Below are 23,252 nucleotides of genomic sequence, written 5' to 3' on the forward strand. Positions count from 1 at the left end.
TATTCTGATTGTCACTCTGCATGACTGATGCATTCTGATTATTTCTGGAAGTAGAATATAAACTGCATCTTCATCATAGGCCAAATCTTCAGGTTGTAGATGTAAAGGAGTGGCCTCAGGAGGGGTTAAACCTAGGGATTTGAGAGGCTCATTAATCTAACTTGTTGTTTGTTAGATGACAGAGAACAGAATTCTGTTTTGTGTCTATAGTCGTGGTCTTCAGTCCCTTAAAAGTTCGGTCCATACACAGAAAACAGCAGATCAATTTCAGAAGGATTTCAAGACTGAAATCCAGCTTAATTTCAGACCATTGCAAAGAATGGGTAAGTATTGAAATGAATGGAAATAAAAACAGCCTTATGAGGTATTCAGAATATTTCATTTGAGTTTGACTTTCATGTAATACAAGCAAAAATTTTGAATTAATCATTTTAAAATGAAGCAACATACATTTTTCATTCTGAAAATAATAGCCCAGGACATGAGGATTTCATGCTGTCATGCCTTTTTGGCTTTGTGAAATACAAATGAAGTCTGACTGATTTTGTGATTTTATTTTTTCTTAACACTATTTGGTTCCCCTGAGGTTTCTTTAAGTCCTTCTGTACTGCACGCTCTCTTCAGAAAAGGAAAGAATCAGGATTAGAGAGCTACCATAAAAAGAATATATCAGCTTATCTACATTGCTGTCAATAGTGCACGGTACAGTGTTATTCAAGAGAGCAATTGAATAGATCAAAGTTATAGCATTTGCATGGTATCATCAGGCTGTGACTCATCCCAATAAGTAGAGAGCAGTGTCTCTAAAAAGTCTATTGATTACCTCTGCTCTGGGACAAGGGAAAATTCCACACTCTTAAATAAAATCGGCTAAGAGAGATGCGTACACATACAACAACAGGGACTAAAATCCTCATAGTGGTGCTGCTTTGTTCATCCTCCTCTTTATGGATTGTTTACAATGCTGCTCTCCCTAGCAAAAATCCCAACGCACACAAGAGCTTTATCTTTATCGGTCTTTGCTGGAGCAGCAGTCTCTGCTGGGTTTCTTTTTTTTGCCCTTATCAGTGCTAATGGTAAAGATCATCGCAATGTACAACACAAAAAGAAAATATTATTATACAGCACATGGAGCAATGCAGATCCCATATTTGCTGGTAGTCCTAATTACAATGAGAGTTAATATTATGCTTACACAGAAAATAATCAAGCATACCTCAAATAAAAACACTGAGAATACAATCAGTTAAATTGGATTTCAATTCAACTGCCCCAGCTGAAAAACGATTCATATAAGGGATGGATAAATGGTCAATTTAATTTAAGGTACACCATAAGTAACAAAGTTACATCTTCAGCTGGTTTATGTTAGTCAAAACTCTTCTAGATTTAAATAGTGTATGACTGTCTGACCGGGAGGTGAAACCGGACCTGGGGTAATGTCATTATGGAACAAGCCATTTACACTCGTTTGCAATCCAGTTTATGGTTTGTCTGCAATACCCTTGATCCTTCATTTTAGTAAAACATCTTGAAACCAGCATGTTTTGACTGAGCAGTCAAGAAGGGTTATATACAGGGAGTTAGGACATTAACATTATTTTCTTCACTGCAAGCTAACACAATGGAGAGCATCCATTAGAAATACAATTTTGCAGCTTTAGCTGGTTCAGATGAAATCTCATTTTTCAAAAACAATGTGTTGCTGAAAACTTTCAGTAGCCTCACTTCTATTTTTCATTCTAAAATAGAAATGTAGCTTGTATTAATTACTGTGGCATTGGTAGTAATTAAAAATATTTAAGCAATTCAGTTTTACTTTATTCCACTTTCAGAATATTATTTATAATTAAATGGAATTATGTTGCCTATCATTTTTCTATGTGATATAACATAGTAAGTTTAACATCCTATTAGTATTAAAAGGATATTTAAGAATCACGTAGAAGTCCCAATGAAAGAAACAGAAGACTCCTTTATTTCTATATTATTTGGAACCCAAATTGGGATTAAAAAAATACAAATTCTAAAACTTTTTGAGGAATGAATGTTTAAAAAGCATAACAAGGTTAATACTTTTATTTAATAAAAATGGTTTGCTAAGCCCAAATACATAATACTAGTCTGGCTGAGTTATTGTTCAAAGAACTACTTTTTCCAGGTACATTTCTCTAGGATGCAAACCTAGTTTTTAGTGAGTTTTTGTAGGAGTAAGGCTGTGAGGAGGTTTTGTATGTCAGATATATCCAAATTTCTGTCCCAAATAGTTTAGTTTGCTTTACATTGCTGCTGCATATTTTAATTATGAAATATGTCCATGTCTTCATAATTTTAAACTTACACAGGCTTTTGAAGGAAAGCTTATATCTATGCACCCCCACCTGATATTGAATTTTGTGCTCCCCAATTTGGATCACTGGATCTGCCTTGGACACCTTTGCTGTCACTCACTTTGATGTTGTCAGGTCACAACACTTTCTCATTGATATTCATACTGCATAAACACCCCACAATTAACAAAATGAAAGGCTGTTATTGCTGCAAGAAGAACGCAGTCTTACCCCAGAGTGTGCAAAATGACTGGTTGCAATCACCAGCCTCTGATAAGCATTCCTGAACATCCCATTTTGACGGAAGTTCGGGTGTGAGTTTCAGAGGCCTATTCAGTGCAGTAATACACATAATTGATGCCTTTTTATCCTCCTTTGTTCAAATCTCCAGTCAGCTTAATTAAGATCTTGTGAAGGGGTAATGAAGTAAACATTTCCACCAATATCTGCATTAGTCTGATGGCAGATGCCTGCAATTAAAATGCTGTAGCTACATTACAGCTTCTATATTCTGCATTGCTTTCAGATCTGCTGAGAACTTCCTAAATAAGTTTGTGGGTTTTGTCTAGATGGGACAACACCAGCTAGAACACTGAACCAGAACCCATGCGAAAATTGAGGAAATTCAGGTGGGATGTGGACTAGATCCATACAGAATTTGGGCTAACTTTTACTTCATTTTTTGTGGAAAGAACTTTAACTGTGGTGACACATGTTAGAAGAATTGGGTGAAGATGTCTGAATATTAATTTTAGTTGCTGAAATTTATTCAAGGCCAGCTTTGGGGGGGGAGGAGGGATGGATGAGAGAAAAAATGGAAGAGACCAAAAGGAAGGTGGGAAGTCATAGCTAACCTGGTTTCTTTTGTAACATTGCCTGTCCCTGTCATGTGTTGAAATCTTATAGGGTTTAATACTATTGACACACCTGTGGGTTCAGGGCCAGACGATGGGTTAAGGTATCTCCTGCCTCTTGAATACTCTGGGTTTCATCAAATGGCTCTTGACTCCTATATTTAGGCTACTGAACTGAACCCTTAATCTCTAACTGACTCACCTAAAGTAGGCACTTTTAGCATGCAGTTCTTCTGACTTATGTTGGTTATTGTTTTAGGAGAGAGTAAATAATTCCAGTGTGGTATCTATGGGGACAGATGAATCACACATTAAAGTAACCCAGAGAGCAGTAATAAGTGAGCTCATTCACTTTTGCCATTAAAAAGGGAGAACAGCATCCACAGTAGGAAAGCTTCTTTGGCAGATTTCATTACACTGACAGAGTTATGAAGGACATTGGAGCTCTTGGAAACTGAAACGACACAGTCCAGGATAGGAAGAGCTGGTAGTAAATGAAAAGCTGTCAAAGTAATATGATAGACAAACTATATAGAGCATAAAGGCAAATGAATCAAAGAGAGTTTGCTGGTGGATATCGTGGTGCAGAAGAAAAAAACAACCCATTTAAAGGCAGGACAAGAAATTACAAAAGAAGATGCTTTTACTTGAACTTTTTTGCACAGAAGCAAGCCTTAACTTCTGTTTCTTTTCATTGGTTTATCAAAAAAGAACCCCCTGAAAAAAAAACCCAACTACCCCAATCCTTTTTTGGGGGTGAATAATAGAAAAGATACCTGGGAAAACCACCCTGCAGATCTAATGCAACAGCTCCAGTGCAGAGACACACCTTGATGCTAACCTTTTAGTTCCAGTAGAGAACAACTACATCTTCTTTACCCCAGATGATGGAAATGAAAGTGGCCGGGGATAGGCAAGACTGGAGGAAATAAATATGATCTTCTTCCTATTCCTTCTTACGCACTACCTAATTACTCTTAATGTGTTTTCTGTGCATCTTGACTGTGGTTTCTAGTAGAGTGGCAAGTCCTTCATTACCTCTAGTTGCCAAAGCTTCTTAATGGAGGAAGTACTATTTGCAACTGTTAAGGCAAACACAGAAAACACAGTCTAGCAAATCCTCTTATCATTTGGTCCCTGATAATGGTCTAACCTCTGCAACCTAATTCAGAGCATCAGTTCAGCTCCACAGTCTATTTTCTTGCAAGAGAAGCTAGTTTGCTGCAGCCAGAGCTGCAGAGGTCATAAATATTGATAAGCAGACTGCAGCCAGCTTGGAGCTCTTTCCCCCCATGCTGCTTTCCAGTAGTATTCCCAGATGTTTGTATGGAAGCTCTCTGGGAAACATTTCCCATTATTAGTATTAAGAGCAATGAGTTACCGAAAGCAGAAATTCAGGAGACCTATTAGGTCTCCTTGGCATGGCAGATTTCTCCCAGGAGTCTGTTTTATAGTGCTTTGTCCAATCTAGTTCTTGTTGTGCCAAGGTGTTGCACGGGATCCATAGGGAAATGTTTCGGAAAAAATGCTATAACTGTACAGTAACAGAGGAACTCAGCAACTAACAAAGGTAAAGAACATATTGCCTTTTTTGTTATGCTACTACATTACCCAAAAGAAGGCAAACCTGCTGTCACTGACATATGTAGGCATTACTTTATACTGCTTGCAAAGCTATAAAAACTGCTTGACAAAGTAGCTTTGTCAGAACAACAGAACCTGGATAAAGTGAAAATAAAGGTGTGCTGGCAGAATTAGAGCAAAGTAATGGAATAGGGCTTTAGCACAATTAAAAAAATCAACCCCTACTTTGCACCAAAGAGTCTAAAGAGTGAGAAAAAATAACTCCAGGACACTAAACTACTGCTACAGCCTATACTTGACATCTGCAACCAAGGTCAATATGCTGTAGCTTTTGTGGTTGGAACAACTGTATGATAAATAATAACTACTAGTGTGTTACAAAACATTGCACTTGCACCAGATGTTCATCAGTGTTTCCAGATATTCATTACATTTCACAACAGGCTTCACATCCAAGCTGGTTGACATATTCCGTACCTTAAGGTTTCCATAATGAAAAAAATATGGTAGCAGAGAAAGCACTTCTTTCTTACTCTTTCCATTTAAAGTTGCTTTTCCAAAAAAACTTGTGCTAGAACAAAGTTGCTTTTCCAAAAAAAACTTGTGCTAGAACAAAGTCTGCACTTTAAAATTACATATCAACAGCAAGTGATAGTTTTCTTCCTTTTCAGCATATAATATCTCCTTATTTCAGCTTTTAAAAAGACTAAACAATAACATATCAACACATCAGTTCAGAACAGAAGTCGCTGCTGAGTTCTGATGCATCTACTTCAAACTTGACTTTTAAAAATTTGGCTTTTCAGAATATGCGCTTTATACAGCTCTTTCGTGTCACAGATTAATGGCTAATTCAATAGATTTCACAGAAATTCACTCCAGAAATTTCCATTGTGTCATCTCTTATAACCACCTATGTTTTCAAGTATTGCTCTGATTTCCTTCTGGAGAATACTGGAAATCCTGATGTATGATAATTAATTATATATTTTATCTGAAGTATTTCAAGTATTAGAATTGTCTGCATCCCAGAGAGCTGGGGGTAAAATTTAGTGATACTGTGAACTAGTACAATCCTCTAGCCTGATTTCCACATTCAGAGAGTAAACAATTTTTCCCCAAAGATCCCAGTCTTGTATAAAGGCTCCCCAGTGTTGGTATATTTGGCTATATCCCGTGGCAAGCTACCCCTGCATTTACCCAGCCTCATTATGCAAGGTACAAGAGTGGATAGAAAATGATAGAACATATGCAGTACTCTACCCAAAGATGTGCTAGTCAATGCCAAGCAGTGTTAGTAAAAAGACATAGTCCCTTTTCTGAAGACTCTGCATCTTAGGAAAGCTGTATTCTTTTTATGCAGAAATGCATTTCCTCTACAGTAGAAAGCAGTGGAGATATAGAAGGTTTTGAGAAAGGTTGAAAGCCAACAAGCGCTCAAAATCAAGTACTTCAGATTTATAATGTCTAAATTCCGGGTAGAGGCTGTTTTTGATAGATTTTTAGTTGAAAGATGTGGATGGAGGAAGAAAATATAGTGGATGTGGATCTTTATGTCCAATACTATAATTAAGAACTGATAAATAGTAAATAGGAGGGAGGACAGTGCAGGGCTTTGGTGCTCATCCAAAAATCAAGTCAGCTACTTTTAGACCCAGCTTCAGCTTCAGTCTTCCTGTACTTCCTAGAGCAAGTGTTTGAAGGCAAGTTACCCACAAGATCCTGGGTACTTTGGGGCGCCCAGTTTGGGTATCCCAGTTCCTAAAGAGTTTTGTTCTACTGGGGAGACTTAAAGCACCTGAATTAGATATCTTGTTTCCCTCTATAGTCAATGAAGAGCTAAGTGTGCCCAAGACAACACCTTAAAACCCATACAGCTATCCAAAAAGGAGTCTATAGGCAAGTGCTCTACCTGAACTCCTGCCCCTCTCTGGAACATGTTATCTCCTTTTACAGAGGACCTAGCGGAAAGCACCACTCTCACCTGCAGGTAGGCAAATATCAGAACAGGGCTTGCCCTTTGCTGTTGCTGCTGCCCACACTTTATGGCAGTGCCTAGTGATCAAAGTGTTTGTTCAATAAGTTGTCATCTGATTAACATTCACTGTCTCTTCCACAGTGCTTCCAAAGCTGAGCCATCTATCACCCCTTTAATATGGAATATATCAACAAAATAATCACTTACCTAACCTGAGGAATGATTTGATTAGACCACCTTGATCTTTGCTCTTCCTCAGACTGTTGCCTCCCTCTTTGGTAACTTCATGGATTTTGTTGTGACTCAATGACATATACAGTCAGCAAAGCAGCAGCATGTTATTACTGTTCATGGTTTCATGGATCAATGAGATTTTTGCTGCCTAATTTTAGACAGCTGGGAATGGTTGACACTTTGGGTAATGCCTAAAGTTCCCATTTTAAGAGATGACTTTTTACGAAAAAATATATGCTAAAAGTCTCAGAATGGGGGACGGCAAGGGCAAATAAAGTCAGTTATGCTGTTTAAAGTGCCCAGGATGCTTGAATCAGAGAGTTTAAAGCTTTATTAGATTCCTGATGTACTGTAGGTTTTGCTGAACTCATACAACTTTCATTCTGAGGCAATTTATACAGATACAGATTTGGAGAAGGGTTTTGCTGAGCTCTACTTCCAAAGCAATTTATGCCGCTTTTACTTTGGAAACAGAGATGATAATGAAGTGAATTTAGTGTTCTCTATTCAAAGGCCATTTAGTTGCTTGATTAGATTGTTTTAGTAATATAAATTGCCTACTGCTGGAAAAGGAATAACCTAAACATTTCAATCAATCAGCTTTACCATGAGAACCAAGCCTGGGAAAATTTCATCAAAAAAAAAAAAAAAAAAAAAAAAAAGAACACAGAGACAGAAAAATGAATGTGCCTCTACAGTTCAGTTTTATAATAACCTCCTATGTAAAAATATATAAATTCTGTGTTCTGGAACAACAGTATAAATGAGTTAATTGTAGATCTAAAAATTGTTTGCCAGCTGCTGTCTATTCTGTTACCAACACCTGTTTTGGCTCATGCCCTCATTAATTAAAATGTGATGAGCAAGCAGACAAGTTCAAAACATTATGCTGACAATGTCTGTACAGATGATATGAAATCCATATTTGTAGTCCCCCTCCAAAGCCAGGAAATAATTTATCTGTAATGCAATACAGATTTTTTTATTCAAAATTGCTACAGTAATGAATCATTTAGTTAAGGCTACATTTTGGTTGTGGTAAACTGAGGATAGAAATCAAAGGGTTTCTAGAGCAGAAAAGTGTCAATTTAAATGCTATGCCTATTAAATACTACTAATTAACTGTTCTGAACATTTTTGGGGCATTTAAAAATTAAATCCCAATTGGAAAGAATTAAGCTGTTATACAGCTTTTGTCATTGTCTATTACTTCACATCAGAACTAACAAAAGCTGTAGCCTATCATGACTGGATAATACACTCTTACCAAATTTGTACCTCTTGGCAGCATCTTTGTGTTCTGCAGAAGAAGTCACTAGACCCCAATAACATATCCTGTAGGTGTGTTCATAAACATACATGTCCAGCTCTGTCAATAAAGATAGAGTGGGATTCACCCTTCCTATTTCTCACATAAGCTGGGATGCACATGTCTAAATCCCACCTGAGTTACAGAGAAGGATCCAGTCCCATCTATTTTCCAGAGCTGCTTTAGCTTGTAGGTGACACCTAAAATCAGTAAATGTCAGCCTGCTTAGTCTGAAACTTCTCAGAGCATGTAACAGCTATGCTCGCAAGTCCCTGTGTGTGTTTGCATGTACGATGGCCACTGACTTCTACCCAGAGATCCAAAAACATCCAAACTAGATGACCAAGCAGCAGAACTCTTCCTGGATTCCCCAAAGAAGCCCCAGAAGTTAAAAATAAATAGAAATATGAGTGAACTGGAAACCTGTGATGGCATCCTGTAATTCTTCTGCATGTCTAAGTGGAAGGCCCTGCCCATTCTACTTCATGGCTATTTGAATATGACAGTTTGGAGGACAGACTGAAGAAGCTGGTTGAGCTATGGTAAGAACAAGTATATTCTACAATGCAATTTGATGCTGAGACATAAATGCAAGCATCATGGGACCAGAAAAAGACCACTTTGGAGGCAGACTGATAGTTAAGGGATTGTGCAGAGGAAGGCGGAATGCCTTCAGTCCAACCTTGCTGAGTGAGGTATGTATGTATTAGAGCATCACTGGATAAAACCAAAACCAACCATGGAACCTCAGTCCTGAACCCCAGATGTGGCCTCTCTCTACTAAGTGCCCTACTAACTCTCCCTAATAGGAGAGTTAGGCACCCCACAGTTGTTCTTCTTCTAGCCCTACTCCTGGCCACACAATAGCTTAAACTTCAAGGGAAGAAGGAGTGAGATATTTATGCAGGATACCTCAAGGTATGGTGATTAAATTGAATTCTTTAGATGTGAGTCCAGTCTTTTTAGATGTGTAGAACCCGAAACCCCTGCTTCCTGAGCACTAGACTTGCACATAAAAATGGAGATGTGTCTGCTTCGGCCCATCAGGCAACTGCATTTAAACAAGTGCAAGGCTGAATAAATCCAGATGCCTAACACATCTATTGGTCCCCTGCATTGCTAATGGAAGAGGTAGAGAAGAACCAAGTTAGACTGTGCAGGTCTTTGGAAGTATCTACCACTCTCCATTGATGGTGGATTGATTGCCTCCCCTTCCTGTCAAACCTGACAGGACCTTGCTCCAACATTTTAAGCAGATAGTAAGTAGATTAGGCAAGAGAAGGGAAGGGATTACCTAGGGTTATTAAGAGGCCAGCTCTAAACCCTCAGACCAGCACACACTGCCTCCATAAAGTCAGCACTAAAAGCTGAATGGTGCGTGGTCAGACCCTCAGACACCATTTCATTTGCTCTGAGGATAGACATGACACCAACATCAACCCTCTGAGGAGGAACACTACTCTTCACTATAAGGAAATGCATCACAAAATTGAAAGAACCAGCCAAAAAACATGTAAGAACTTAGTTCAGTACAAAGAGATCCCCTGATGGTCATAAATCCTTAGTCCTGTTTCACAATTGCAACCTAGCACCAAGGGAGGAATTCAATATGTAACTATACCTTAAATGAACAAGTTTCTGTCCTGAAATAACTCGTCTGAGAATGAGCCCCCCTAACTTTTAATCAGCCTTCCCATAATGGTAGACTAACCAACAGAAGCCTTCTACCTGTGGAATAACTGCACTGAACAGGATCAGACTATGTGGAATAAGAAATGTAGAACTTGTCAACCCACCCCCATAACTTCTACAGCAGAACACAGTCCATCAGAGAACGAGTAGGTCCTGCACTTGCACCTCCAAGATGCACCAAATGCCTTTTCCATAGGAGAAGATATACGTGAAACAAAGAGACTACCTTGCACCAGAATGAACTCACTCAGAGAACTGACAAAGAACAGAAATAGCTGGGAAAAGAACATTTCTCTCAAGGTGGTCATGAAGTCTCCAGCCTTTCAGTCCCGATCCTTTGGGGAGATCTACAAAAAGCACTTCAAAATATGACCCAAGGAACAAAAAGCACAACTCTGCAGCATGCTAACTCATACTAATTCAAAGCATTTGTTTTACTATATAACATAATCTTCCTTTTCTGGTAGGTTCTCTGTGTTCTGCATTTAAAAAAAAAAAAATCTTGTCTTTTTCTTTAATAGATAATCATGTCTCCCTTTACAAACATCCTCCTTTGGTTTCCTGGATATTAACTACCTTTGCTCTCAAATGGTGTAATGATGTAAATTGATCTAATCACACTCTGAGCAACTTTTCTTAAGATGTATTTAGTTTTGAAGATTTTTGCTTCTACTATTGCTTTTAAACAAACTGAATGCTTTGCTTTTATGAGTCTGGAGTTCATATTCCAGCTGTTACTGAGCTTTGCAGTGTGATTTAAAGCAATCTGATTTGGGAAGATGTGATATGATGGGAGAATCTTCCTAAATCTAAACGTCTCCCAGGAAAAAGTGCAGATTATGTTAATATCTAGATTCTCATTCTCATAGTATTATAAGAAAATGTTTGGCAATAAGCACATAAAATAAGAACAATTGTTGAAAAGGTCCTGACAAGAGATAGGTACTCCAAAAATATCTTGCTTTGTTCTATTTTTTAATATAAAGCTTCTGAATATTAGACTGACTATACATTATGAGACAAAATAAAATCATTCTATAATATTTTTACTATTTATTTTAGATCTTTTGTTTCTGGAACTAAGCTAGTTTATTTCTTATTCTTGTTTTTTTTTTTTCTTTTTTGCTGTGTTTAGTGCTGTGATTTTTATTGGGAGAAAAAAAGTACACAACTGTAGAAATAAGGCACAGGGAGAACAACAGAGTGACCTTTTCTAGTATACAACCTAGACTTCTTTCCTTCATTTTTTTCCTGCCCTACACTCTTCTGTTCAGGACTCATCTAGCCTCGATGCGAATGTGAAGGACAGATACTAATAGCTTTTATCGCATAGCATATCCTGCTGTGCCTTACACCAAATCCTGCTGATGAAGAGAGAAGAGTCCCCACCTGGTAAACCCACAATGTTGTGAGCACCAAGTCATATTGCTCAGATATCCCCTCAAAATGCATTTTAAGCTAATTTTCCACAGAGAATCTGCATGTTGCCTGGCACCTAACTGTTCACCACAGCATGAGACATGCAGAGCAAAGCAGCTCCTGGGACTGATTCACGGCACAAAGAAACAGTTATTCTTTATTTTGCTTAATGATGGCTTCTTCCTCTGTGAATTTTGCAACCTTCAGATATTTACAGCTGCCATTTTCTTTTTCTATTTTTATTCACATACCCTATACACAAATAAAAACACAAATGCAATTCCCATTTTCCCCACCGGTATTTAAACCTTTTGGTGGAAGCCAGTACCAAGACTATTTATTAATTTTTTTTACTCTGAATTTCTTACAGTTTACCAGTCTTTCTGCCATTGGGCAGTTCAGAGTCCCATAATTGTGCTGTCCTTTCACAATTAATATTGCTCCATAGAAGAGACCTGAAATGTTTTCAGTGGCAGCTGAAAATACAATGGCGTTATTAGTTTTCATATACACTTCTAAAATTGCGTTCTAGGCCTATAACAGCAGAGGAAAGGTATATTACAGCAAATATATGAGTAAAGAAGCACAAGGAAAATTGAAACTGCTATCTGCGTATATTCATTGCAAGAAAAAAAAACACTACCAGCTTTTGTTTAACAAATAGAATCCTCATGTACAATTAGACAGAAAAGAGAATGAAATTAAGCATATGACTGAAGTAATTTGATTCCACTGCTAGTAAAACCCATTAGAAAATAATCACATTCCTGCACTTCTTCCTGTTGGTGTGTAACCATATTGGAACAGGTGACACTGGAACTGACGAGTTTTTAAAAGGCATATTAAATCAAGAGTAATTATGACGCAGCCCACCAATAACCTGCAAGTTAGGAGGGTGTGCAAGAGGGCTCGACTTGGCTTCAAAGTGTCTCACACTATTCGCAGAAGGTAAAAGGTAATCAGGTGAGGCCAGAGGTATTTGAATGATTAGAGCATCATTTTATATAATTAATTTGGAGCACTCCACCTAATTTAAAAAGGAATTATGTTTCTGAAGTATAACACCTCACCAAGGTGTTATGCCACATGCAAACCAGAGGCTGCCTGGCAGAAGTGTAGTTGATCCTGCCCTTGCTAATCGGAAGGCCTGGCAACACCACGCCAAGGAGCTCTTGGTTCAGAGGTCCTGGAGGTAACTCTGAGCATGGAGAAACATCCACTTGCCATGCAGGAGCCTGCAGAGATGCAAATCTGAGTCTGAAAGGCAGAACACCGCATTCACACGGGACCACAGCAGAGTTGGTGAGGTGGCTGTGTCTCCTGCCGTAGTGAGCACAGCTCTGGGTGGTGTGGCCATGCTACCTGACCCTGCTCCTTCATCCAGGGCAAATTCAACTGTTTCTGACCCATCTGGCCTTGCACGGCACACACAAGCCTCATCTGCCCTGTTCAGACCAGTTCAAGAGATGGCCAAAGGTAGTGTGTGAGGGAGCTGGTGGTAGGACTGCCCATAGCGTCTCCAGTTGCAGCCCAGCTGGCTCCATGTCCAGGTGCCAGGACATCCGTACAAGACTGCACGTTCTCTGGGAGAGGCCTCGAGTCCACTGTGAGGTACCAATGGCAGTACATATTGTGTCACCAGCTTCTCTGGCTGTTTTTAGGCTTGTTCACTCCAGAGCACTAGAAGCAAAAAATGACTATGGTTTTAGACATACTGGCTCCAGTTCAATTTCTCCTCATTTGCAACAGTACAGATTGGAGCTAACTTTATAGAAGCCATTTAACATACCTTAACACAGAACAAGGCAAGTGAAAGAGAGGGGGAATGAGGCCCATTAACTTTATATCTGTTTTTTTGCAGAAGAATTGTAACGCTCAAACTTAGAAATGCTCTACATTTTTAAATTTAGGGCACTAAAGCAAATAGATATGGATTTAGGAACCTGTGTGTATTCATCATTGTGACTATGACATGTTATTAATGAATCATTTTTAGCAGGAACTTTTGCTTGAGCCCAAGCCAAATTAAATTCTTTTTTTCTATACAGCTTTGAAAACTATTAAGCCCCCCCCCCAATATTCTAGCCCTGTGAGAGAACGAACTTCAAGTGAGTGTGTTTCCTTTTGACCTGGGACCTACCAGGTTCTTCTCAAAATATTTCAGAAATATCAGACAATAATACAAACTTTGTTTTCAGTGCTTTAAGCACTTTCTTTCTAGTTCACTTACAGTGAAAGACTAGAAGTTTGCACTGCTGCAGATTCTTCTTCTCCTTTTTTTGGAATGTTTTTTTTCCTCTGGTGAATTTGCAACATTTATCAGATGAGTAGCAATTCTGCCTGGGAGTCTGTCAGTTTTGCAAGAGGAACCTGAACAATACCAAGTTTTCAGCTGGATCTCAGCATACTTAATTCCTTGCTGACCTGCTCCCATTCTTCTCTGCTGTATATGTTCAAGCTCTTCAAAAGAATTGTGGCAATGTTTGATCTGCCACTTTCTTCACATTGCTTGGAAAGCTCTATACATTTCTCACCTAGACAAGCAACATAGATTTTAGAAGAACCTCTTCGAATTGATTTTCTGGCATTTTTGTACATATGGGAGCATGTGCAGATGCAGAAACAATCTAATTAGGTGGAAGCAATCCCTAAAATATAACCAGATTAAATACTCCCACTGAGCTAGCTGGAGATCTTCCCCAAGAAAGAAGCCCAGCTTCTGTTGACTTGTGCCTTTATTGTGCAAGGATTTTATTTTTTTTTCTTGTTTTCAGCAAAGGAAACAAAAACAGAAAATCATCCTGGAATTACAAAGTCTGACCTGGAATATTCCATCTGCTCTTTGCAATACTAAACTTCTGCATGGTTCAGATCACCTTCTTTTTAAAAGCAACTGTTAATAATGTCCTTGGTGATCCCAGGGTGTCTGTTGCCATTTTGGTTCACCTGCCACTTCAGTTCCAATGAGGTCTCTTCTCCTGAGAGTTGGAGCTGGTTACCGTAACAATATGACATGAACTTGCAAACACAACCTGTGATTTCAAGGTTTTAAAAGATGAAGGCGAAGGAAAGGGAAGAAATCTTGCAGGAGCACCAATTTCTATGACATTGGTACTCACTGAAGCAAAACTATGACTCTCTTTCGAAAACATGGGCTTTTTTTACATCTAAGGTTTTTTTTTTTCACACTTGCAACACTTCAGCTAGGCTACCCTGTCCAGGTCTAAAAGGGTAGACCTGAGGGAAATATACTGGGAGTGAAAGGCTCAAAATACACATTTACTCCTGCAATAAGTATGAGTTTAGGAATTTAGGACTAGGTGTTTGAGTCCAGCTCTTCCTAATCAAAGATAGCTATGTCATATTTATATACAAGACAAATGCGTACTCACAAGTAGATTGTCTTTGCTCCACATATCTTTGGTAGTGTCTTCCAGGACTTTTTTTTTTTAATAGTTCATTCCTTCACCAAATTCTAGCCTCATTTTATATATTATTCAGGTCCCATTTTGTTCTTCTGAAAGTATTATTCTTTTGCTTAAAGGTTCTTCCTCCTCCTTATCATTATTACACTTGAAATTTTCAGGGCTTCATCTTGAGTAGCTTATCATAGGTTAAAAGCAGGCCAAAAACCAGATCTCATTCTGCGAAAAAAATGCCCTTTTTCCATCTCTTTTTTCTGCCTCATATGCTTGGTTTGTAAACACTGCAAGGCAGGATATGTTTGTACCTGCACATATAAACGAGTTCATACCACAAAGACCCTATTTTGGCTAAGGCATCTGGGAACCGAGGTGTACCACTAACAGGGATGACAAGGAACACAGGTACTGAGGAATAGCCCTCCTCCTCGCTTGTTCCTATCATTAGCCTAGAGGAAATAAGCCCTTTGCATTCTTCAGAGTGCTTGCCAGCTATTGAAAGTGGTAGTTCTCCTTGATCAATTTTTACTGTACACTACAGTGAAGCAGTGCAATGCCCTTCATTACTGAGCTGGTTGATAACATATGCTGCCAAGAGACAGAAAAGAGATCAAGATGACCCATGCCACGTTGCTGTGCCCATGGCAACCCTTTAAAATTCCATTAACATTGCCAATCTTTTTGAATCATGAATCATTTTCCTGAGTGACATTTTTCTGTGGTGAACAATTACCATGAATAACTTCCAAGGTCATGGTAAAGAAATCTATCCTGCTTGCTTAGTGGAAACAGCAAATGAAGTATAGTTTCAGGAGCTGAACTGGAACCAGAATGCATTAAAAAGGAAAACATGCTCAACGGAGATATGAAAAACACCACCATGATGAAAAACACCACAGCTACATAAAACAGAAGGATTGGCTGCTCTCCAGCCACCACTCTTAAAAATAGCCATACTGTTTATGTTATCAAGGAATTATCATGCTATGGAAATTTGTTTTAAGAGTTCTTAATAAAAGTCACTCAGGCTCCTACTTCTAAATCCCAAACAATAAAAGCATGACAAATACCAGGTCTGCAGTGTTTCGAACATTTTGCTTTTGACAGATCTTCTGCAGAATAGAATGAGTGGGTATCCATCTTTTTGTAGCCTCTTGTGAAACACTGGGGTTGAAAAATGGTACAGATTCTCAGGCAAGGCCAGGATTCCTCTCTGTCTTCTGGCAGTGGTCCAAGGGTGGTGTACTAAGAGAACATCCAGGGATATTCATCCGTGAGTATCCTTAGCCATAGTAATGAAACTGTGGGCTATCTAAATCCATCATATGGATGTGTGGATGTGCATAGATGCACAGCACACACCACCACCAGCAGATTCCTCCAGAGCATATGCCAAAAGGTTTCTTGTGTAATTTGCACTGAAGATTAAACTATCTCCAAACCGGGGAGAAGAAAATGCCACTGCTGAGGAATAGAGATAGATTCTACTTAGCACAGGAGGAAATACATGTCTACAGAGAGATCAGTTTAATTAAGAGGTGATAGGACAGAAAAAGAATATTTCCAGGTTAGTAGAGCAGTATTAGGGAGCAATAATCAGAAAATTAGCAAGACTATTTGTTATCCATTAAAATTCAAAGAGTTCTGAGATCTCATTTGCTCTGGCAGGTCATAAACTTTTGCATTCAGAGTATTAATATCATGACCCAACACCCAAATCACAAGAGCCTTTAGGAGATTCAAAATTCTGAAATTAAAAACCCACAAATAATAATGGATTTTTTGATTTACCAGAGTGAGTAGAGCTCCCTCCAAAGCTGAGGCATCATTGCAGCAGGTGCTGTACCCAGCTGAAGCATTAGTTCCTATTTAAAAGAGTTTGGTAGCTAAAGAGATAAAAAAAGATGTAACAACTTTGTAATGATCTGCCATACAAATAGTTGTTCTGAAGTTTGTCAGTATGCATAATATTATACTGCTTTTTTTTTTTTTTTTCTTTTCAAGTACCCATTAGGTATCTGACTTTTCCCAGATAATAAATAATCTGTTGAACAAATTCATCAAGTAAACTGAATTTGGAATTCTAAATGCAAAAAATATCAACAATTCAGCTGCCTGGGTGTTGCGTTTGCTTTCAGGCCAAGTCTCTGCACACTGAATTACTGGAGACATGGTGATAACAAACAACACTTTGAAACCATCCACGTAGTTAAACAAGAAGCCAAGCCCTTTTTGGAAAGTACAGTGGTTGGCTTTAGATCTGTTAGAGTAGATACAGCTACTACAAGAAAAAGATGAAAAAGCCAGAGTAAAATGAACCAATTAACCTCTCTGCAGGAAAGAAAGACAGAAAAACTACGTAAAGCCAACTGCGGATAGCTGTAATTAGGGGACTGTGACTGGGTTTGAACAGACTAACACATGCCACAAAGGCAAAGATTAATCCATTTAGCCTAGTACCCTGTCTCTCACTGGTCCAGGATGAAAGTTTATGGCCTGTGATATTCAGCAGATTAAACTAAATGACTATAATAAACTCTTCTCATTTTCAGTGCTGCTGATGCCACCAGGAAAGACATAATATAAAAATAACACCTTGCAGTAGTTTTCTTAATAGTGCTATAGCAGACCAGGAGTAAATCAGTGCCTCCATGAATATTCAGAATAGATAGTCTATAAGCAACCAATATGAAAAAACAGTTCCTTAAATTATTCCTCATCCCATTCCACTCTCTCAACTTGCAGTGTTGGTAATCCACCTCATATCTTCCTGCCTAATAGTAACAGTTATCCATTCTTTACATCCTTTTTTGAAGATTTCTTAGCTGTTTATCCAATCAAGAGGTTGTATATTAAAGTGGCTTTCTTCTTAGATACTTTAAATGTACTAATTTGTGATGCAGTAATTAGTTAGCTATCATTAGTCATTAACTGACCAATAATGAGTGCCTAGAAGACAGTTTAGAATCCAGTAAAAATGCATGCAGCCTCAGCAGAACTGAAATAGCTCTCTATGAAAAAAAAAAAAGTTAAACACAAAGACAGGAAATCTGATGGTTCTTCCAAGACCCAGGGTCATCCTTGCAGAATGAAGTCAATAATGGTAGGTGAGCTGCTTCCATTAGGGTAGGTGGATCTTGTCTCTTGTTGTAAAATTTTTAACTCTTCCTCTTGCTGGGTATTTGTAGCTACTTGTATCTGTATCTTCAGCAGAGAGTGCAATAGTGCGATGAAGAGAACAGAGAGGAAGGAACTGACCTGAATCTAGGCAAAATGCACGTCAAAGCTTGTGAGCCTCCAGCATTCAACTCACTCATGGGCACAGCCACCTCCAAGCACAGGCACTGTGCCAGCTGGTGTTTATAGGAGGGTTAATCCCCCCATAAATCAGTGCCTGGTTTAGCCATAGTGCTCTTTGAAAAGTCACCCAGTTTGTAAACTGTGGAAGGATTTTTCCAGGACACAAAAGGAGAGCTGCCAGCATAATACCCTTAAGTACTGAAACATAAAAACCACTCACTTCACTGGCCATGGATCTAGCCTATACTACTTACAGCTGGGTTCAGCTGCAGTTGCAGACACCTCAGTGTAGCTGTATCTGCAGTATAGGTGTGAAGTCAGTTATCAAAACTTAGGTATCTGTTGTGATTTTAGGTACCCAATGGTTTTGAGAAATCTGCAGCAGAGTAGCAGTTGTGATACAGGACCTGCAAGGGATGCTTGCTCTTCTGGTTGGCAGCAGAGACTGCCCAAGGTGTCTCAGATCTGCTGAAAGCCTCTGCTCTGGCAAGTGAATCGTGTCTGTAATCAGTAGGGTTAATGGCATATAGGGTGCAATTTCTGCAACCAAATGTAGATACCTACTTCAAGGTGAATAGAAACACTCTCTGGGATACCTTGGCAATAACAATTAGTTTTGTCCAGTGACAATAATGGAAACATAGATAGGTAGACATCTACATTTAGGTGTCTAAACATGAAGCTGAATCCTACTCCTAGTACTTGCGGAACCAGACAACTCAACTGTAATTTGTGTATTATCATAGCTTTTTTGTATCTTCAACGGTTCATCAGACTTAGGTGGATCCTGAAAAGAATCTCAGGAAACTGAATCTCCAAGTCATTCCAAAATTAGCTATAAACATCTTCACAGAAAGCTAGTCACGCTTAATTTCCAACCTGCTTTTTTTGCTCCTTGCATAGATATAAAATAGCATCTGCTTGCATTTATTTGATATTTTAGTGTTTTATTTAGTTTTCCTACTTTCATTTGAAAAATTGAAAAAAAAAATCCAAAAACAAACAGCACAGATATGCATATTGCAGACTTGAGCAATTTATCCCAGTGGCTGAACTGCAAAGACATCAGGTAAGTAAAGACTTTAGAGGTTCTTAGGTCAGACCCATAGAGAAGACCAACAGGTAACCCTATTTAGCTTTCCGTATTATCACCAAAAACTTTTGTTGGTCTAAAGGGTGTATCACACAAAGGTATTTCCATTTATTCAATGACATTACAAGGTGAGAAAATTTGTCCTTGCTTTGGCAGCTCATTCCTATGGTGTTGATACAAAACAGCATGGATTTCTAACTTGAATTCCTCTGGTTTTAATTTCAAGCGCTTGGTTCTTAGATGCAGTCTCCTATACGTTTTCTGTACCTCATTGCATTGTTGTGAAGAAGTATAATTTTATGTCCCACTGTATTAAAGCACATGTTGTTTGAATTGGCACAGGTTAGCAGGTGGTCTAGGCTACTGTACATCACTTTCTACTGTAATAATCACAACTGCCTGACAATCTCTAAGACAGTCTCACTTTTTATTCACCAGAATTTTATAGGCATTTGGGGAACATTAGTAAAAATGTTAGAGTGTCACTCCCCATTAGAAACATTCCTATTTGGTTATGATTCTCCATTGATGACTACTTTTTGTGATAGTTTGCTACTTGTAAAAATTCTATTTGACACAACTTATACTGATATTGCTTAAAGCTAGTAATTTATTTCAGAAAGATGGGCAGTATTCAGTGAAACACCTAAAGAAGTCTAAGTCTAAAACCTGATATTACTTTGCCCAGGAATGATTCAGGCATGAGCTGAACTTGGGGGGAATCTTGGCACAACACAGCATTATTTAAAATTCTGAAATTTTCTGAAAATTGCCTGGTATTTAAGGAAGTATTAAAAAATTAACACCAACTGGCCTTGGCCAACTGATCTTAAAATGTTTTTCATCCCAGTGTTTATGTGATGCTGAAATTAGTGGCAAATGAACGGGAAAGTGAACCTAATACCTTTTATCTTTAAATATCGTCTCCAGCTGTGACGGACTCACAGACTCCGTTAGAGCCTCTCTCAGTGTTAACCAATTAGAGAGCCTTGGAAGATTATCCTCCTAATTTAGGATTAGGGAGACCTTAGCTTGGAGGGGCTGTAAGGTCACCTCTGCCAGCTCCTTGCCCCTGTTCTGCTGCACGGCATTTTGGGTGCTTGTGATTAGCTCCTCAAGGAAAAGCAGTGGCACTTCACAGGGAGAAAAAAGGCTGTAAACTGCAGTGTTTGAGAGCTCATCCACAACGGCTGTCTTTTGCACAGCAGAGATGGTATGAACACCTTGGGGTAATTGCCTTGTCCATCATCCCAAACTAAGACTTTACTCATCTGTGAGAGCCCTTGGGAACTAAAGTTACATACCTGAAGTTACATACCGTGAATGCCTTCTTTTTATGTCCCCTCCTATATAGCAAAGCTTTTGTTTTCTGACGTTGTAGCAGGTAAGGAAAAACAGTGAACCAAATCCAAAGGAAAACAAGATTGATTCCTCCTTGCAATTTCATGGATTACATCCAATGGAGAGTTACAGCCTCCTTTCACTCAGCTTATCTAGATTCGTATTACTCTTAATCAAGGTTTGAGGCCACAAGCCAAAGGAGATATATATCTGTGGCATAATGTTTATTACTGTCATTTTGACTCTACATTCTGGTAAATTAAGGCTGAAAGTAAATGATGATCTTTTTCTTGAAAACTTAGGAGTTGTTTATCTCGGGACTAAGCTTGCCTTCCCAGGTAAAAAAGCTCTGAGGAAAGAACATCTTGGAGAGTTAATTATTACAGGCCACTAGCCAAAAGCCAAATTGGAATACAGTGATTGAACCTAGTGTCCAGGAAGGAACAGGATGGAAAATTTAATTTTATGATCTCCACCTCCTGAATGAAGCCCTGAATTTGAATTTCACAGTACTGATCTAATTAAAGGAGGCAGGGTTGAAACTAGCATGAGCATGTGCAGATGAGAGCAAAGACCTGATGCTATAGCACACAAAAAGCAATGGGCTGGAAATGGTGGTGTTGCTCACAAGTCTTGCTAAAACAAATGGCCTGTGAGCTTCACCAGGTGCCAGAAGAGCAGAATGGATGGAACCTCCTCTTGCCTCAAGGATCACAGATAGAGTTGGACCTCAGCCTCACCCAGCTTCATTTCCCCTATTTACAAGCATTCAGAGCCAAAAATCTTTATGTTCCCATCTGCAATCACTCCATCAGCAGCACAGTTATTAGTACAATTATTAATAGCACTGAAGAACTGCGTAACTCTAACTTTAGCAGTTCCAAGAAAACCCTCAAATACATGTGATTTTTGGAGCCATACAGATATTTTTCAGGACAACATTTTTTCCCTTCAAATACGCTATTTTTTCAACAGCAACAAAAATATTTCTGTGGAAACAAAGTGGGAAAGAAGACAAAGTAGCATATTTCAAGCCTATTCAAACCACCATTTTCAAATTACTTTTTAAAAACTTTTTAAAGTGCTGTAATCCATGGTGGATACTGGTTAAAGCCTAAAATCAGGATGAAACATTTCAGCATTATCAAAAGAAGACAGTTGTATAGGCCCGAAATTTACCTTTTTCAAAATTTTAATTTTGAAGCCAGGAGTTTGGGAGGTTTTGTTTTATTCATTTTTATCCTCCCATGTCAGAAGAAACTTTTTTTCCCATCTGACAAAATATCCTGGAAAGTAGATCACCCAGTTCCCCCATGGCTCTATTGCTTTTGTTAATCAGCCTTAAAAATAAGCATGTGGAGACACAAAAAGAACTAAAGGTAGGGTAAGGCAGCATGCTTGCAATTGCAATGCAATGCCAAGGGATAAATCACTGCTTGACACCTAGCTGGAATGTGAGATTTAATTTCCATATCTCAGTCCTGCCTTTGCTGCACTGGCTGTCCTAAAAGAAAACTCCTCTAGCCAGGGTCCTTCCCTATATCATAATTTTATGCACGTTATCATTGTAAGCCCTCCCAGAAGATCACATCCCAGAATATTTTATTTGCCCATGCAGATCATAAGAAGCAAAGGAGGAGCACAATTCTCCATTTTAACACACTTGGGGCAGTCATTTGCAGAAATGACTGTCAAGTGCTACATTTCCAATTTGCCTTCCATTTCACACAGATAGAAGTGGCTACCCAAAATGCACTTCTTCTGTATAGTTACAGACACTGTACGGTATAGTAACAATGCTGAAGAACTAATAGCGTTCCCTGCTGTGAATGGGTCTTCAGCTGCGTTTGGACTCAAAATGCACTAACGATGCAACCAAGAAGGCACACCCCATGAGTCTGTAGAGTCCTGACCCTGATACTATGCTAAACTTCCTGGTAGGATAAGCAAAACTGACCACTGTCTGGATTATGCCAGAACAGCTTGCTTTGTACCATGGGAGGAAGGGAAGGTATATTGGGAAAGCCATGAGAAACTGGAACCACAGACTATTATCCTCAGGCAAGGAGCACGGGGGTAGGGTGGCACAGGCAGTGGCACAGACAATCCTAGTTCTGCCATTTCCAAACTCCTGCCCCAAAAATGTGCATTAAAAGACCATTACGAACATAGATTCAAGAACCATTTGCTGCCTGCAGCTGGCCCACACTTGGCTAAAGTGGGAATTTCCAACCCTGCCACGTGGACTGCCTTACAAAGCCATCTCTTTCTTGGTGGGGCTACTTCCATCCAGCTTAAAAAGTTAATTTTCTTCAGAATATCATCATCTGTGTTTTGCACATGAGTGACTGTTCACTGTGTGCTCAGAAGCCATTGCAATACTCTACTAAATTCAAAATTATTTTATTCTAATATTAAACTTGTTGCATACGTACCATACAGTAACCTTTGTCTTCTTACCAGACCTGTATTATGCCTCACTCACAAACCAACATGAGGGCTCCCTTTCTCATGGTCATTTTTCATGTCCATCGCTTTCCAAATTACATCAGAGGTGTCTGCTCTGAAAGGCAAGACTCCGTTCTTAGATATGCCCTTTCTGTTGTTTGAGGATACTGCGATTTTTGTCGCATTTACATTGTGGGATTAAGGATGCTTAAGTATTTACATAAATTTTGAACTAAAACCAACATTTT

The sequence above is a fragment of the Dromaius novaehollandiae genome, chromosome 3, assembly GCF_036370855.1.
Source record: "Dromaius novaehollandiae isolate bDroNov1 chromosome 3, bDroNov1.hap1, whole genome shotgun sequence".
Lineage (NCBI taxonomy): Eukaryota > Metazoa > Chordata > Aves > Casuariiformes > Dromaiidae > Dromaius > Dromaius novaehollandiae.